The sequence below is a fragment of the Abramis brama genome, assembly GCF_963993115.1.
Source record: "Abramis brama genome assembly, chromosome: 23".
NCBI lineage: Eukaryota > Metazoa > Chordata > Actinopteri > Cypriniformes > Leuciscidae > Abramis > Abramis brama.
Genome location: NC_139985.1, coordinates 9,474,346 through 9,487,019, shown reverse-complemented (window position 1 = coordinate 9,487,019; position 12,674 = coordinate 9,474,346). Strand labels below are relative to the sequence as shown.

The 12,674-nt window shown below is 41.9% G+C and overlaps 1 protein-coding gene across 2 annotated transcripts in view; it reads right to left on the bottom strand.

The window, feature by feature from the left end:
- Nucleotides 1-4,874, bottom strand: part of arhgef10la (Rho guanine nucleotide exchange factor (GEF) 10-like a) — a 137,372-nt gene extending 132,498 nt beyond the window's left edge. The window contains exon 1 of one of the 2 annotated variants that reach the window (XM_084101079.1): nucleotides 4,568-4,874. The gene's annotated coding sequence lies outside the window, so the exon portion shown is untranslated. The remainder of the gene's footprint in view (nucleotides 1-4,567) is intronic. The other variant, XM_084101078.1, reaches the window with a different exon arrangement.
- Between the last annotated feature and the right edge of the window lie 7,800 nt (nucleotides 4,875-12,674).

Below are 12,674 nucleotides of genomic sequence, written 5' to 3'. Positions count from 1 at the left end.
GATATGGCATCTCAACCAATGAGAGCCACAGAACATGTATGTCATGATGATGCTGATTGGCTAATGGCACCTATGTGCGCAGTCAAACACTTCAATAGTGACTATCCTGAGTTGTGATGTCCAAGACAGCAGATATGGGGAAATATGTTCATTTCACACTTTCAGTAGTCCTGGAAACATAACCAGGCACTGGTAAAACATTTACAATAACATAATGAATACTACGGATATATATATATTTATGTTGCTTTCAGAAATTCTTATTTAGCAAGAATACAGCTAGTTTTGAATGGCTGTAAATGGCTTGCAGATCTTGTAGTTACAGCATAACAGCCAAACCTTCACCCCTTGGTCTCAACACCAATATAATGAAGGTTTGCATAGAGGAACCTTATTTATTTATTTATTTATTTATTGTCTGATCAAGCACATACAATCAAAAATGCTTACACTTATATTTTTATAAAGCAGACCAAACTGGTTTGCTCATGCAATACAGCATTACGATTGACATGATGCAGACTGGCATTGACTGTGCAGTAAAGGTCAGTCTGAATCCATACTCAAAACATAGAGCATGGACGTCCAAAACTAATGTCAGTTGTGGTCAGTCCCATATAGGAACGACACTTCAAAAAAGATAGTAGTTGTTTTAGCAATGAGATGAAATGAATAATTGGAGATTTATCACATTAATTGCTTTAGGCAAAGCATAAGGCAAAGTTAATATTAAAACACACCTGAGAACTCCATGAAGTCTACTGTATTTTGAAAGAGAAACCAATAATATTTTCCTCAGGGGCAGGTCAATTGTGTTTTTTACCTGGACTTGGGAGAATAGTACCTGTAGCAACCCAGCATAAGTTCTGTTTGGCTGTTCATGTAAAGCATTATGTATATGTCGTTCTGCTTTCATTCTCTTGAAAAAGTGTAGCATCCTTCATTGGGTGCATGTGTGAAGAGATGTTATGATAAACGTTTTCTATGTACATTTCAGATAAAAGCTCCCTTACTCTTGATGTATCACTTCAGTCCCAAAGACATTACACAATATTGAAGTTGTAAACACAGTTTTAAACTAAAGTATATCTATATTCAGCTGTGCCATTTATTAGCTCGTTTCAGTTTAAGCCTCACCCTTGCCTTCACTCTTGGTCCAGTCTGTTATGTTGAGATGTGTTTGCACTGCCTGTTTACTTGCTTTTTGAGTAAGAATTAAAGTAAGTATTAGTGTTGTGAGTCTTCTGTCTTCAGCTTCCCTGCAGCATCAATACCTGCTTATGTTTACATCTGCCTAATTTGCCTAGCTTCAACTACAGTAAGTGAAAGATTAATTTTTAATCCTATAAAACCAAATGTACTGTATCACTTTGAATACAAGATCTCTACCAACTTGATCAATAACTTTCTGAAAAACCCACAATCTATACATTTTCTGCCCCCTGGTGTCATTCCCAATATGCTCACCTGTCATGATGCACACGTCTTCTGACAGCAACATAAAATCACAGAAAACGTTTATATTTCAAGAAGAATATTGACTAGATTGAAGCACCTTGCATATTCATAGTTAGTATAGTTTGTTTTTCTCCTGCAGTCTGCAACCCATTGAGTCGCAACCCACCAGTTGACAACTACCGGTTCATGCTATAAATTTATGGAGGGGGCAGTGTATCAACACAAGGAGGAAACTTCCTTTTCCACTTCTTATCAGTGTCCCAAGCGTCCATCTCATGAAATACTGGAGTTATCGCAAGACAGCTCAGAGATATGCTGTCTGTGATTCACACAGATTGATGATGTCATCCTTGCCCACAGGGTATTAAACCGACACGTGCTCAGGATGAATGAATGCACAGCAAAATCTTAAAACGTGTCAAATTTTAAATGTGTGTTGATACAGTATGTGTATTTTTTTTTTTGCAAGTGTATATTTACCTTGCACAATCTGCTTTTCAATTTTAGCTGACAGACAAAAAAAAGCATGATATTTACAATAACATCACTGCATTCTGACTTAACTGCAGGTTCCATGGAAACAGCACCTTAACCTTCTACTTAAACCGTGGAATGGCTGTGTACACACCTCTACATGTCCTCTATTGTAAACGCACATCCTCGAAATGTGCCACCTCAGCAATGGCTGATTTTGCAGACCACAGACATCCAAGGATACATTATTCATCCTTGGGGTTGTCTGTAATGCACCTTTCCAAATTAACGTTAAAGTTGGCATGGAATGAAAATTAAGCCTATTTATTTCTTAAATGTAAGTTAAAGATCTTGCTGTGAACAATTTATCTGTGCATATGTTTTTTTTTATTAACAGTTTGACCTCATATAGCCTAAGTCAAGTCACATTAATTTATATAGTCTTTTATACAACAGAGATTGTTTCAAAGCAGCTATACATTAATAAACATGAAAATAACAGTGTAAATGTTGCAAATGTAATCAATTATGAAACCATAATTTCTGTTTTAAATCAGCTCTACTTAAGACAACGGTGTCATTATTCTGCAAAATTTTGTGTTGGCCCAAACCAGCCCACATCTGGGCCGTGTGGAATCCACGTGTACCAGATGTGGGCCCACATGTTGCTGTCTGGGTTCTCATCTATCCGATATAGTGTCAGAGCAGTTAAATCGATAATATTACTGAATATTAATTGTCATTTAAAATGTCATAACTGGACCTTCCAGTGGAAATGACAGACATCTCTGTGATGATGTATGCAGGACTTCTCCAATCATTTAATCAGCTTAAACTCCACCAGTTCAAGCTCATGTTCATTTGCCTCCACTTCTGAGAGAAACGGTCACATCTCAAAATCCATTTAACAATCGGTGCATAGAACCAAGTACTTGCCCTAAATTGTTTCTTTTTTGATAATATGTAGCCTATAACTTAGATGTATGTCACGATAAAGAGGAAAAGACCTGGCACCACAATAAAAATGCAGTATCAACATGTAAATGACTGAAGCGAGGAATTCCATTGGCCACCTGGTAATAGTGATGCCAAAACACGGTATAGCCATAAAACTCAACAACAAAGAGAGTCATGTAACAGGTCATTGTTCACTCAGATTGTTCATTCACATCCTCAAACCTTCAAAGCATGATGTGGTTTGGCATGCACAGATTCAAAAGGTCCGTTCAATTCTGCCTTTACATCGATTGAAAGAATCACATGAAAAGCACAAGCTCCCCTTTCACCTTCTAAACATACAGTATAGTGTTTCATTTCTCTCATGTTGTTGTGTAATGTGTTCTCAAAAATAGCAGAGATCTTCATACAACACCTTTCACTTTTTGAAGAGCTCACATTCCCCAGGGAGTCAGGCAGGAACCTTCAAATTCTCGCTAACATGTGGATGGAGCTCCCTCCACCCAATATCCAGTATCACATCCGCTGGGAGGCCCCTGCAATCGTACATATGCCTTTGTCATCCCAGAGGACCCAAAAAGCCCCAGCTGCCCCTTCGCATTGGAGAGACCACTGACTGGGTGTGTTTGTACTGCAGCTCTCTCTCTCGGACATGCATGGACTGCTAATGATGCTGAACTGTCATAGAGAGAAAAGGAAACGGAACACTGCCCATTTTTAAACCATCTAATTCTGGAAATGCAAAAGGAAGTCAGTGATTGTTGACTGGCAGCTAGATGCAGATTAGGAGTTCCAGGATTGTGAGGCCCCTCAGAACTACACAAAGTGTGATTGTGGAATTTACATTGGAATTAGTCCATGAAAAAATCTGCTCTAATTTCTCTTTAAATCAGATATGTGGTTGTACGATAATTCCTGGTTTGCGTTTACCACCTCAGAGTTGCATATGTGTTAGAAGTTCTGCTGGATAACACTGGGTTAAAGGGAAAGTTCACCCAAAAAAAATAATATTTCATCATTTACGCACCCTTGTGCTGTTCCAAACCTGCAAGACTTTAATTGCTCTGTTAAACACAGAACAAAATTATATATTTAAAAATGCCTCAGCACTCGACCCAACTGATATTTTGATATTTCAAAATATCATCTTTTTTGTTCCTCAAAAAGTCATACAATATTTTTCAAAGTTGTAAACAAAACAAAGATTATTGGAGTATATATTTTACAGGAAAATACTATTTCAGTTTTTCACAATTCAAAATACTTACAAATAATTTCTTTGTAATTGTTTGGGAATTTTAAAAACAATATCTGAGTGAAAATAGTTTCTACACCAAATAAATTTCAGGGCAAGTTTTGGAACGGCATTAGGGTGATGATGTAAGTGATGACAGAATTTTAAATTCATTTTTGGGTTAACTATTGCTTTAACTGTCCGTGAGAGGGTCTCTTTGGGTTGAGTGAGTTTTGTAAGATCCCTCTGTTCCCCAGTGAGCCACTGAAATTAGAAAGAGTGCACACCCTCCTCTTCTGTCTTCTCTTCTCCTACCCCCACTATACCGAAAACACCCCTTTTCATGGTGCCCATGCCTTTGTTGCATGAAAGAGGAGCAAACTTAGAGTGTTAGTGTGTGAGAGAAAATGTTAGATTGATAGACCAATAAACAGAACATCTCACCTTTTTGTTCTCAGTAGTACTACCACAGGAAAGCTTCAGCACCTCCCAAGAGTGACTTTAATCCCAACAACCTCCCATGCACTTCCTGCTATGAAATCAGCTGTCTCCTTGAACACATCCTCATCCTCTGTTTATCCGCTGCTGTCGGACTGAGGCCTCTGAGAGGGCGGCAAATACTGCTGTTTACTTTCCCACAGGCAGCAAGTTCCCGACTCTGCGCACTAACCGCTCCAATCCTCCTTGCTTTCATAGGCTAAATGAGCCCCCCTCTTCCCCCGGCCTCTGTCACTCCCGTCTTTTCTTTCGCTCCTTCCCTCCCCTGCTGTTGGACAGTTAGGCTCTTCTGAACAAGCATAATAGCTGTTAAGCTCCACCAATGGCTGAGCTGCCGGCAGACTTGTCGTCCAATTAAAGTCAGGTTACTTGGTCAAGGGGCAGAGTCTAGAAGGAAAAAAAAAGAGTAAGACAAGTCTGGAGAAGGAGGGAGGGAGAGAGAGAGAAAGACAGAAACAGACACAGGGATTACAGCATCTCCAAGCTGGGCAAAAGTGGAGTAAATAGTATTAACTGAGTTGGTGGTCATTCAGTATTGTGCAGTGATGGCATTAAAGCATATCTCTTTAATTGATTTTTGTCAGTTTTGAGGATACATTACATGCTGTGGGAAACAATAATTTCTACCCTTCTATAAATGTATATTTAAATTATATAAAAGTACACATTTTCAACACAGTCCCTACAAATGTATCAATGACCAAGAAATTAGCTCATCTTGCAGTCAGCAAGACAATGGGAATCATCTCGGATACTTCAGACTTTAATGTGAGGGCATGCATTTATAATGCAAAACCCCTCTAAGAAAAAAACCTTTATGTGGAAAAAATGCTAAGAAATAATAAACTGATTAAAAAAAAAAAAAAAAACATTTTGAAATATAAATTTTTAAATATTTTAAAAGCTGCCAATTTCACCACGATTCTGTAAACATTTGAGAATTAATGGGGAAAAAAAGAGTAAACCTTACTGGATATGGTTAATTAAAACACAATAGGCATACACACACACACACACACACACACCATTTTTGTGAAGAAGGTATGTAACGTTTCAGTACCTAAATTCTTAGGTCATTTGTTGCATTCAGTTCAATGGAAAAATACGAATGGCTAATTACTGTATGTGTGAATGGATTTATGAAATATTTACTCAGAAATGTAAATACACTCTGTACAAAGTGAAATAATCATCGCTCATACAATGGCACAACTACACAATTATCTTTCTCCACTGATATACAATACCCTTACAAAAAATAAATTTATTTAAGTGTGCTATTAGTACTTCTTGAAAACTAAAAATATGAAAGTCTACTTTCAGTCTACTTTTTATGTAGACTACTTCTTGGAAAATTACTTTATGTACATCTCAGAAATATGGCCTACTTAAATTGCACTTAAGTATGCTTGATTTATAATGACAAAACTTACAAGTATACTTGCAGTATAAAACTACTACTAAGCTTTACTGAGAGTAAACTTCAAAATGTACTTTCATAAACTAAATAATGTGCTACAAGCATTTAACTAAAATGATCAGTATATCTATACATTCATTCGTAGGCCTATATTGCAGTACATGGAATGACCTGCCTAACTCAACCTGAGTCTTTAGCCACTTTCAAGAAATGACCCATCAATAATAACACTTACTATATCTATTTAAAAAATAAAATTTAAAAATACATAAAAAAAAAAAAAAATTGCTATAAGTGTGGCTTCGATTATAGACTAACTGGGACTATTGATTCGATTGCTTCTATACACATCATTCACAGCAGCAGCATCTTTGATTTTTAAAGGGAATCAAAGCGAGGCTGTGAGGGATAGGCACATCTTTTACTGTTATTTAATGTGATTTTGGAATGTTCTGCTGACGAAACACTGCAAAACTATCTTTCCAAGAAATTTCAGTAGACAAAACTACCAGAACAACGGTCTACGAGCGATCGATGTGGTACCATCACAAAGAGCCACAAAATCACTCTCCAGAACAATCTCATTCACGGTTCCATGCTGGTGGAATGATCTCCCCACCCTCATCCGGAATGCAGAATCCCTGACAACATTCAAAAGACAACTGAAAACTCATCTCTTCTGTGAGCACTTAAACTCCAGACAACATGAGCTGTGATCTATGAGGTTGCAGCTTTTTACAGAGGATGTTATTGAAAACATGGCAAGTCTATCCTTCACAGCCTCGCTTTTATACCTGTCATGGCATTGCTATGAATAAGCTCTTTTGTTCTCCCCATTTGTAAGTCGCTTGGGATAAAAGCGTCTGCTAAATGATTCAATTTAAATGTAAATATTAATATTCTTGATTGGTCGCCTTTTTCATGAATATTAATTTTCCTCCCACTACATCAGCGAAGGACCACCTACTCACTGCTCAATCATCCACTAAGCTGAGCTGAAGGGAGTTTTTAAAGTTTACAAGGTTACATGCAGCTTTAAACAAAAATAACCATCCAGTCCAAACATTTGGAAAAAGTAGGTATCATGCTTGTGATTCGATTAGAATTGAAGTTTATTTAGAAGAACAATCCACAATTTCTGCTTTATCAACCAACAGTAACACACTGAGATTTATCAACCAACAGACACACAATCTCACAATCAGAGATTGAAATCCGATCACAGACACGTTTTGGACACATGTAAACAGATCACCTGAAACAGGTCTTGACACCAGGTACGAACAAGGCCTATATATAACGGTACATCATAAGAAACCTAACTCAAATCTCATTGAACTTTTTTTCAAGAGTTCTCTCCATAGGAATGTTGATGTGAAGACGGAATGGATACAGTCATTCACACAGTATTTATTTATTTGACTTTCATAAACGTGCCATATATTAAATGTGGCTACTATTACTCACTGGAGTCAGATTAATCACCCCTGAGTCAGACTGACACACACCCCATCAGTCCATAAAGACAAGTGATACCTCCAAGCACAGTGTTGACATATCTGTAATGAAAATGTCCATTCAGCAGAATACAAAAGTATAAGCTGATGAGGGTCTCATCTGAAAACAGCTCTCACCACAGGAAAGCTCACAGGAATAGTCCTGCTAGATTTTTCTGTTGGCATGTATTTCCTCATAACAAATCTGGACTAAAATTACCAGTGCACTTTGCTCTAGTTTTTAGACGAAAAATATCTGTATTTTTGCATTTGAGAACTGCAGATAATAAATATAGTATCTCCTAAAGTTACTCTAAACAGAACTGTACATTTATTAACACAACATAAAGCCATAAGTACAAATTTGTGAGAAAAAAAACATTTATAACATCTGTTATCATTGAATGAATTAGATTTTAATATAAAAATATATACGGCTGCTTGACCAAATCAATGCTATAAGACTTTTGAACAGTCAGCATATACTACTGCTCCCTTAAATGCTAAAATTAATTCTCAATACAAAAATAAAAAATAAAGTATTTTAATTCATCCCAAAAAGTATTTTGTGTGCTGTCTTTCTGTTCAGTAATCAAAGTAGCTAGTGACCAGTCTGTTCACCAACCCAGTGGCCAACAACCAGGACTGCCCAGCTACCCGTCGCTGTCCCAATCCAGTGGCCACCAGTCAGCACAAATTTGCTGCCAGGCTGGGGCCAATCTGGGGTTGATCAGATAAAAAAAAGTGGATGATGCTAAATACAGGTTAAAATGTGGTCTAAAATGTTTTCAGCTTGTCCACTTTCAACAATATTTCCAGAGGTAGACAAATGCTAAAGGGATTTGAGAGCAGCCGGCTGGTTCATTATACGCGGCTTCTCAAGAGCGGCTGCACAAGCTCTTATGAAGCCCCAGCTGTTTCACGATTTGCCGGATTCACTGCATGACAACGATCAAGTGGGTTTATTTGAACACCTTCAGTTCCACTAATGCTCACAAAGCCTTTTTGTAACAGTAAAATCTCTTTTTATGTAGGTGCGATATTATATTGAGTCATGTTTATCAAAATAAAAATGATAAAAATGATGAACGTAACTTTTCAAGAAACTAATGAAAATATAAATTGAAACTGAATAAAATATCTTTGAAACTGAAAAACCACTCTGGAGTTGCCCATGGTGAGAGGCAGCGGGCTGGTGTGGGTTTGCTTATAGCCCCCCAGCTCAGCTGCCATGTGTTGGAGTTTACCCCGGTGAACGAGAGGGTCGCTTCCCTGCGCCTTCGGGTCGGGGATAGGTCTCTCACTGTCGTTTGTGCCTATGGGCCAAACGGCAGTGCAGATTACCCGGCCTTCTTGGAGTCTCTGGGAGGGGTGCTGGAAAGTGCTCCGACTGGGGACTCCGTCGTTTTACTGGGGGACTTCAACGCCCACGTGGGCAACGACAGTGACACCTGGAGGGGCGTGATTGGGAGGAACGGCCCCCCTGATCTGAACCCGAGCGGTGTTCAGTTGTTGGACTTCTGTGCTAGTTACAGCTTGTCCATAACGAACACCATGTTCAAGCATAAGGGTGTCCATCAGTACACGTGGCACCAGGACACCCTAGGCCGTAGAACGACTTTGTGGTCGTTTCATCTGACCTCCGGCCGTATGTCTTGGACACTCGGGTGAAGAGAGGGGCGGAGCTGTCAACTGATCACCACCTGGTGGTGAGTTGGATCCGATGGCAGGGGAGGAAGCTGGACAGACTCGGCAGACCCAAGCGTACTGTAAGGGTCTGCTGGGAACGTTTGGCCGAGTCTCCTGTCAGAGAGATCTTCAACTCCCACCTCCGGCGGAGCTTCGACCGGATCCCGAGGGAGGCTGGAGATATTGAGTCCGAGTGGACCATGTTCTCCACCTCCATTGTCGAAGCGGCCGCTCGGAGCTGTGGCCGTAAGGTCTCCAGTGCCTGTCGAGGCAGCAATCCCCGAACCCGGTGGTGGACACCGGAAGTAAGGGATGCCGTCAAGCTGAAGAAGGAGTCCTATCGGGCCTGGTTGGCTTGTGGGACTCCTGAGGCAGCTGACAGGTACCGGCAGGCCAAGCGGACTGCAGCCCGGGTGGTTGTGGAGGCAAAAACTCGGGCCTGGGAGGAGTTCGGTGAGGCCATGGAGAAGGACTATTGGCTGGCCTCGAAGAGATTCTGGCAAACCGTCCGGCGCCTCAGGAGAGGGAAGCAGTGCCCTACCAATGCTGTTTACAGTAGAGGTGGGGAGCTGTTGACCTCAACTGGGGATGTCGTTGGACGGTGGAAGGAATACTTCGAGGATCTCCTCAATCCCGCTGTCACATCTTCTATTGAGGAAGCAGAGGCTGAGGGCTCAGAGGTGGACTCGTCCATCACCCAAGCTGAAGTCACCGAGGTAGTCAAGAAACTCCTCGGTGGCAAGGCACCGGGGGTGGATGAGATCCGCCCTGAGTACCTCAAGTCTCTGGATGTTGTGGGGCTGTCTTGGCTGACACGCCTCTGCAGCATCGCGTGGCAGTCGGGGACAGTGCCTCTGGGATGGCAGACCGGGGTGGTGGTCCCTCTTTTTAAGAAGGGGGACCGGAGGGTGTGTTCCAACTACAGGGGGATCACACTTCTCAGCCTCCCTGGGAAAGTCTATGCCAGGGCACTGGAGAGGAGAATCCGGCCGATAGTAGAACCTCGGATTCAGGAGGAACAGTGTGGTTTTCGTCCAGGCCGTGGAACACTGGACCAGCTCTATACCCTCTACAGGGTGCTGGAGGGTTCACGGGAGTTTGCCCAACCAGTCCACACGTGCTTTGTGGATTTGGAGAAGGCATTCGACTGTGTCCCTCGCGGCGGCCTGTGGAGGGTGCTCCGGGAGTATGGGGTCCGGGGCCCTTTGCTAAGGGCTATCCGGTCCCTGTACGACCGAAGCAGGAGCTTGGTTCGTATTGCCAGCAGTAAGTCAGACTTGTTCCCGGTGCGTGTTGGACTCCGGCAGGGCTGCCCTTTGTCGCCGGTTCTGTTCATGATTTTTATGGACAGAATTTCTAGGCGCAGCCAGGGGCCAGAGGGTGTCAGGTTTGGTGACAACACGATTTCGTCTCTGCTCTTTGCGAATGATGTTGTCGTGTTGGCCTCATCAAGCCAGGACCTTCAACATGCACTGGGACGGTTTGCAGCCGAGTGTGAAGCGGCTGGGATGAGAATCAGCACCTCCAAATCCGAGGCCATGGTCCTCAGTCAGAAAAGGGTGGCTTGCCCACTTCAGGTTGGTGGAGAGTTCCTGCCTCAAGTGGAGGAGTTTAAGTATCTTGGGGTTTTGTTCACGAGTGAGGGAAGGATGGAACGGGAGATTGACAGACGGATCGGTGCAGCTTCTGCAGTAATGCGGTCGATGTACGGATCGGTGCAGCTTCTGCAGTAATGCGGTCGATGTACCGGTCTGTCGTGGTAAAGAAAGAGCTGAGCCGCAAGGCGAAGCTCTCAATTTACCGGTCAATCTACGTTCCTACTCTCACCTATGGTCATGAGCTTTGGGTCATGACCGAAAGGACAAGATCCCGGATACAGGCAGCCGAAATGAGCTTTCTCCGCAGGGTGGCTGGGCGATCCCTTAGAGATAGGGTGAGAAGCTCGGTCACTCGGGAGGAGCTCAGAGTAGAGCCGCTGCTCCTCCACATCGAGAGGGGTCAGCTGAGGTGGCTCGGGCATCTGTTCCGGATGCCTCCTGGACGCCTTCCTGGGAAGGTGTTCCGGGCGCGTCCCACTGGGAGGAGACCCCGGGGAAGACCTAGGACACGCTGGAGAGACTATGTCTCCCGGCTGGCCTGGGAACGCCTCGGTGACCCCCCAGAAGAGCTGGAGGAAGTGTCTAGGGAGAGGGAAGTCTGGGGATCTCTGCTTAGACTGCTGCCCCCGCGACCCGGCCCCGGATAAGCGGAAGAAGATGGATGGATGGATGGATGAAACTGAAAAAGAATAAATCGCAGGCAATCTTTTTTGACTTCGTTTTTAATACACTGCATGTTTTGCTAAGGATACAGACTTGTAACCTCAAGTGTCTACTGGAGAGGTATTTGATCCATGATGGTCTTTAGGATTTTTTTTTGTGTGTGTGTGTGTGTGTGCTGCATTAGTGTGACCTAATTTTTGTTTGACATAATCTGCTTTGTTCTCTTATAACCCGTTTACACTTGGTGGTAAGATGAGTTTTGGTTGATCAAATCGAACAAGTGGATGATGTTAAATACAGGGTCTAAAATGTTTTGAGCTTGTCCACTTTCAACATTTTCCAGAGGTAGCTGAATGCATTTGACTGGATTGCTTTCATAGTGTAAATGCTTGTGTGGTCAAATGCATTCAAACGGTCACAAAAGAAGACTACCTATACTGACCCAATGCATTAACATTATGGGAAGCATGCTAGCCATATTGAATTTAAACTTTGTTGGCTGAAGACCCAAGATGTTCTTACCATTCCTGATTTCTAACTTGCTCACTGTTCAACATGTTCTTGCAGCTGTCAAGGCAGAAACAAATGTTCATGTGTGAATTGCATTAGCTTATTTTGTCGGACGGAAATTAGACGGAAAGATCTGAAAAAGCCTGTACATTTAACCCGCCCATTTTAACATAATCCACTTGAGGAAAGCTTTTTGTTTTTGTACAAACCACGCATAAACGTCATTTTCTCAACAGTACAAACTTTTACATACATGCTGCTCACATATTGTAGAAGAGTTTTTGTAGAAGACTTTAGCCATGAAAGTGTTACAAGTAACTGAAATAAGCACAAATGTCAGAACACATCAGGGCCCAGAGGGTTCAACCTAAGTGCAGTTTTATTTACATCCAATGTGAACAAATAAATGAGTTTCACATCACTGCCTTGTAAACACCGTTTAATTAATGTCATTGACAAAAGAGCACCAGTCAACATCTAAATCCTTTACTTTAGAATGGCAAGCGGCAAGAATTGCTTAGATTTCCAAATACATGCAGTCTTCCAACAACTGGCACTGCAGTGAGAGGGGTCGAGCACCCACCAGAATGCTAAAACATGAAAGAAATATTCCCCCATAACCCACAAACATTTGAATTAGAAGCAAACATTGAAATTAAAAAGAAACAGACCATGAA